Here is a 7033-nt window from a genome sequence, read left to right as displayed (position 1 = left end):
CATCCAATGTAATAATATCTCCACAAGGCATATGTAGGGTGATCTCGCCAATAGCTACTATAGCAACTTTTGATTCATTGGCCATCTTAAGGTCCATCTTGCCTCTCGCCAATCTCCTAGGCCTTGCTAGAACCTGCAACGATTTGCAAATATGATAAGCACTACTGGTATCCAATACCCATGTGTTATCATAAGAGTCTGACGAATGGAGATTGATCATGAATGTACCTGAAGCTTCTCCAAGCTTCTATTTCGCCCTCTCTGCAAGGCACTCTTTGCAGTTCCTCTTCTAGTGCCCATCTTTTTCATAGTGGAAGTTTTCCTCTATGACCATTCCTAGACCTGTAAGTTTCTCTATCCACTCAATCATCTTTAGGACATGGTTCTAAACCGGTGTCCCCTCAGTCATCCTAGCACAGAAGAGGCTCTTGGATATCTCATATCGTTGAGTTCTTCCCTGTTCCTCAAATAGTTTACGGACATATAGGAGAATGGATCTGGCATCCATCTTTTCATGCTGTCTTTGTAACTCAGGAGCCATGGAGCCCAACATGGAAGACTGAGCAAGAGTGGAGTCGTCAATGTACTTCACGTAGCGAGTGATCTCATCCTCGCTTGCCCCTTCCTTGGGCGTAGGCATCACTGTATGAAGGACGTACGTGATTTTCTCCGTCGTGAGAACAATTCTCAAGTTGCAGAGCCAATTCGTATAATTTAGACCAGTGAGGCGGTTGACATCATGTATGTCACGTATGGGATTTGAAAGCGACATTTTCTGAAAATAAAGATGTAGTAGAAATAAATAACATGCAAATTTTATAAAAAAATAAACAATTAAGATATGGACTTCCATCTTAATATGCTCCCACTATTTTACTAGCGAGTCACGCGACACCCTCAGCACATAAAATAGAAGTCTCTGGCAGACTTCTAGTGGGGATCAGGATCCAATCAACATCTTAGTGTAACCTCAAGGGACTCGACCAATCACACTGAGCCTGAAAGGTAGGCAACTCTTGTCAATCACAACACCTTGTGATTCCTGTCATGTTCGACCTTCGAATCACCATGGTCTCGAGGGATTTGACCAACCGTGATGTTTGGTTAAGTCAACACCATCATTACAAGATGAGTCTAATTCGATGATATACCATCGAGGGACTCGACCAATCATATAATGTCCTCATATCACTGGTGACATCTCATGTCATAGGAAAGATAGCAAATTACGATATAGGTGAGCCTCGAGGGACTTGACCAACTCAACCTACACCGAGAATCGGTCCCTACGTATAACGATGGAAGGCCACGTGGGTCAATCTAATTGCCTCATATTTATCGATTTAATATTATCGAGAGAGGGATTCCTTTGATTTGGTCTCCTAATATGATATGTCATACACATACATATTTAATATATATCTACATCATATGCAAATATATATATACATATCTAGTAGGTGTATAAACAATCACACATCACATGAGCAATTATACCAGATGATCAAGGACCACAACCTAATGTGATTAGGCTTGAGCCAATGGGCCTAATTACTCACATCAAGATCTATGTGTGCAGCGGTGCATCTCCATTCCCTGTGATCATCCATCTCATCCTCGTCGGTTCCATTGGCATCTCGACGCTTCTCCATGTATTACGATCGTTCGTCTCGTGGGTCCCGCTATCGCATCCATGTTCCCACTATGCCTCCTTGTGTGATTACAACTTAATCACAGGCACGCAGGCTTGACAATAAACTGCTAGTCATATGTGCCCAACAAGCCAATCACGTGAGTGATGGCACGTGTGACTTGATACATAATCTTTTTTGCTAATTATATTTTGGCGTATATCACTTTATAACTATTGCATAAATGCATATATATTGTGATGTCCTTAGATTTGTGCAATGGGAATCGGATCGTGATGAGATCACGATAATGAGATCGATTCACCTTTAAACACATATCCTAAATAATCCCAGTCATAGGTTACTCGAAAGGGACATCGTGATAACCGGATAGACTGGTGTGCTGTATACCCGTCCATATGATGGATGCAGCTGGTCTCATAGCTGCTCGTGTAGGGACACTAGGGATACAGTACAGGTGCTCATTGGAGAATGAGTTCACTGATTGATCCGCTTACGGAATGCTGGATGGTTGATGATGCCTTATTGTCAGACAGCGATTCCGTAGTCCTAGTGGTGTATCTGGTCCTTAAACTTGAGACACCAAGGATGTCCTGTATAAGTGCTCCACTCTTTGATACCAGACTTATAGGTTTGGTTGTCCCAAATCTAGTACAGCTGGTCATTGGGAGTGGTAGTCGACCTTACGAGGGCTATTGAGTGTCGATAGAGGATCATCCACTCTCGGCGTCATGAGAGGAATATCCCATGTGTTCTTGCTCAGACAAATCCCTGGCCAGGGTCATTCGGGTTGAGAGAGAAAGAGTTCTCCGGGAGAATCCGATTAGAGCGAGACTCGAGTAGAAACCGTATGGGTCTGACAACACCATGCTCGATATACGGTCTCTGGGATATTAGATAGATGAGGGACTATAGGTACATGGTAACTGAGGACAGACAGGTCCAATGGATTGGATTCCCCTGTATCGTTTGGGGACTACGGCGTAGTGGCCTAGTACGTCCGTAGTTGATGAGTCGAGTGAATTATTACAGAGATAATAATTCACTGAGTAAGAAGGAGTTCTGACAGGTATGACTCATGGCCAGCTTGACATTGGGCATAGAGGGTCACACACATATGGTAGGCATTGTGATGAGTAGAGGTTCGGATATGAGATATCCGACGGAGCCCTTGTCTTATTGGATGCAGATCCAATACCCACTAGGGAAGGACCCATTAGGGTTTAACACGGGATCTCTATAAATAGGAGGGATTCACAGCCTCATAGGCAAGAGTCTTTGCTTGCCCTTCCTATTCTCCTCTCCCTCTCCACCTCAGAGTAGGCCTGGAGTTTTGAGGAGCGTCGTCGCAACCCTACTGTGTGGATCACTGCTAGAGAGGAGGACGCTTGACTTCCTTCACCCTCTCCTAAGGATCTGCAAGGAAACAGGGATATACGATCTCCCTAGGTAACACAATCTCTATACGTAGTTTTGTGTTTTGCGGTTTTTTGCGCACCAATCTTCGCACGATGACGAACATCTTTTTGGGAATCAGAGATTTTTGTTTTCTTGTTCTTCCACTGCGCATATGATGTCGCCCCCCTATGATTTCCCAACAGTGGTATCAGAGCCAAGTTGTTCGTGTGAATGATTGGTTTTGAACTGCGTGTGTTGTGTTTAGGAAGAATATTGACGTCAAAATCGTTGACGCAAAAGCGAGGAAGGGCAGCAACAGTTGCTGCCCTCGATCTGCATGCTTGCAGCCACCTGCAGCGGCAGCCGCAGCCGCAGCCGCAGCCGCAGCCGCAGCCGCAGCCAGGCAGCACAGCACCGGCGCATCCGCAAGCGCTGTGCCTGCAGCAGCCGGCCGGTGGCCTGCTTGCAGCAGCCTTGCTGTCGGCGGGGCTGGCTGCCCACGGGCAGAGGCGTCGCAGGGCAGCGGCGCCTGCCGCCGCAAGGAAGTGGCGCCTGCCGCCGCAGTGTCACGACCTTAGCTGGTTTTGCCTAAGGCGTGCGGCACCCTCGCGCGTCCGTCCGCAAAGGTCAGCCTCCCCGAAGCCTCCCATTGTCCCTTAGGACCAACAAAAGAGAGAACGGGTTAAAGAGAACGCCTCAATCGGGATCCACAAGCATACATGTCCGAAAAACACTTCATAGACAATGCAAATTACAAACAGACTTTACAAGCTCTGAATAGTTGCACAACAAAGGGTAAAATGGTCCATTACAGACCAAAAAGCTCTCGCACGTGTCCACATGACACAACCTTTATTTACAAGCCTAAAGAGGCCACCAACCCAACTAACATGGGACTATTTAGCCTTCGGCCGCCCCTCTACCTGCTGTACAAGGCATCAACATGCCAAAAGACAACGGACAGACATAAGCATTACATCCAACATCTTGTTTAGAAGTTTGTCCGTTACATTCTCCCCCACTTATCCCTTCAACGTCCTCGTCGAAGCCTTTGTGAACACTGCAACTCTTCGCCTTTGCTGAGTCTTCAATCTTTTGCTCCAGCTGCAATGCGCCTCCTGGCTCCCAGCTGCTCTCCGCTGTTGTTTCTGAGTAGTCAAACCTTTGATCCGCCATGCTGCTTCAACTCACCAATGACTCTGACTCTGGTGTGGGGTTGGCTGAGTTGTATTGATCCTCGTTGATTCCTGCGGATCCACCAAATGAAGGAAAAGACCATCCTTACTGCGCCAGTCTCTCAAAATTTCCACTTGCTACTTGAACTGGGTGGATGCTTGTTGGAGCTTTAACGAGCATCGCCTCGCAAACTTCTAAAGTTTTGGGTCCTTCCTCCACAAAATCTGCTCATTGACTCTTCTTTCAGTTAGTTGTCACATCCAAGTAGGTTCGCATCACTTCCGCTTTCGATTGGCATTTCGTTGGGAAATGAGGCGGACAATCTACTCTCAGTAGCACTGATCACCGTTGGTGAGGATTTGACAACTATTGTCTTTCATTATCTTCGAAGGGTCTTTGAACTTGTGCAGCGCTCCTTTGCTGGATAGATAAGAGAATTGGGGTACTCGGTTTCGCCCATTCTCTTAAGAGTTGAGAAGGCAAAAGTTACTTGACTTCGCTCGCCTCCTCGAGGTTGTACTTCATGCATCGAGCTGGTTACTGGCCTTCGCCTGCTCTTTGCTCACACTTCTGAAGCACTTGAAGTGGTTGCACTCCTTGCGTTGAGTTAGCTACTGTGATTCACCTTCTCAATGCCATTGAACTTCTGGAATGCAGGAAGTTTTCACCCCAACTTGGAGTAATTCTCTGATAGATGAGGTCACCTCTGGGATTGTACCGTCTTCTCCATCAACCCTACCACCTACTCCACTGAGTAGCAAAGGTACAGCACCGCGTACTGCCTGCTTCGTTCCTTGGTCGTGCACTCTTGCATGACCCGAAGTCCTTCACTTACGGCTATCTTGATGAGAAACTTGTTGACACCGGTCTTACGAAGTTTCTTGGCCTCTACCCTTCAGCCTTGTCTCGGTACTTGGAGATTGCCTCTGCATGCTCCACCTCCTCGGCCCCTTTCACGACCAAGCGCTCTCCCTCCATGAGAGCAAGGGATCAATGACTTGCACGGAAGTCCCGCCTCTGCGGTACCATGGCGCTGCCATGCCCATGGCCCTACTATCCGTCGCCTCGCCTCTGTATCCCTTTTCTTCACAATCAGTAGAGATGTCTCCGTGGCACTCCTCTGAGTCCACCTCCATTCTAACTGATGCTTGATTTTGGGTAGCTAAGTCCCTTTGGACTCATCGTCGCTTCCTCACCCCTTTCGACCCCTTGCTTCAACACCTCTGTGTTCTCCAAGCAGTCCGTTTGGTCGATGGAAAGACAGACTGTAACTCCCATGCATGGCCTCTGCCATCACGTTGTAGAGTTTGCACCGATTCTGTTCTCCTTAGCTTCCTTGGTAGCAACGTTCGCTTACTCGACCTTGTCCTCTGACTTGTCGGGCTCCCTTAAGCGAATATGAGCTCTGGAGCAGTCCAACTCTCCAGCTGCTTCGATCATACCTCTACATGATCAAGTCCCTCCCACGGAACTCACTGGTACTTGCATTCGAACTTTTCCCTTGGTGGAACCCAGCCCCCATATGCTGATGACCAAGGTTTTCATCCGATGCAAAATTCGGTACACGCCCGGAAGACCCGCCTCTGCGGTACCATGGCCTTCACTCGTTGAATCCATAGCCCTTCCTGCCGTCGTGTTGTTCACCAAAGCGGAGCTCCCAGTAGCTCCCGATCATACCTCCATATGATCTCATCCCTCACGGGACAGATTGTGTGTATCGCATTGCCACGAACTGTTCCACCATGATCCGCTGCACCATGTCGCCTCCTGGTGACATCTCTATTGCATTCTGATCCTTGTGGAATAAACTCGAATTGTGAACCCTCCATGTGTGGCCTCTGCCAATACATCGCAGGGTCCCTTCCACCTTCGATTTTGTTCGCTCCTCTGGCAATCGACCTTCATCCACCCACTCCTGGGTCACACCTAAATGAAGTACCGCTCTAGGACAGTCCGTCGCCTAGTAGCTCTCGAAGTCCACCGACTTCACTGTAATCTGTGCACCATTGTCTGGATCCTGGGCCTCTACCCCTACCAGCACCATCTCCGTTGCGCACTGCTTCCTTCATAGCAACTCAAATGGCAACACTGTGGCATATTCTTCAAGAGTACCTGCCTCTGCGTCCTCTTGCCTCGTGCTAAGGCCTTCTGAACCCAACTTCGCCTCCGCAAGTTGAGTCGCCTTAGTTCCTCCATCAAATGCTTCTCCGAGTTAAGGTGCATGTGCCGCGAAACTCCCTTCGTCTTTGGCACCATGTAAGATGAGTCCGCTCTGTCAGAAAGAAGGACCCATGGAACAACATGATCCTACTCTTGCCTCTGCAAGAGTTCATGTCCTTGACCTCTGTCTAAGGAAAGCACTATGCCTCTGCTCCATGTTCCAACTTCTATGCTAGCTCCCTTCATGTGGCTTGGGTACTTCGCCAAGTTACAACCAAGTTGCTCCGCTCCTCGTTTTTGCATTGAGTCGATGGTGGCCCTCGCGCCCTCCATTCTACGGGTCAGCCCTCCCTTGAGTCCGATCTCCATATCGACTCTAAGTGTGCCTTCATTTAAGTTGCTTCAGGTCGCTCCCCCGCTTGATCTCGCAATGCATCCACTAATGCATTCTCTCGAGCGAGATCATGCGACAACTCCTCGCCGCTTGCTCAGTCCATCGAGCTTCGTGAAGTTGTTGTTTGTGAGGTACTCCACCTCAACATGTGAAGTCCGTCTCACATGATTCTCCCTCTGGAGTGCCGAGACTTATCCCTCCTAGATAACTGTCCCGTTGGAGCAACATCTCTCTTCGTTTCGGAGACCACCAT

Source organism: Musa acuminata, chromosome BXJ3-5, assembly GCF_036884655.1.
Source record: "Musa acuminata AAA Group cultivar baxijiao chromosome BXJ3-5, Cavendish_Baxijiao_AAA, whole genome shotgun sequence".
In the NCBI taxonomy this organism is placed as follows: domain Eukaryota; kingdom Viridiplantae; phylum Streptophyta; class Magnoliopsida; order Zingiberales; family Musaceae; genus Musa; species Musa acuminata.
Note: the sequence above shows the minus strand (reverse complement) of the source record.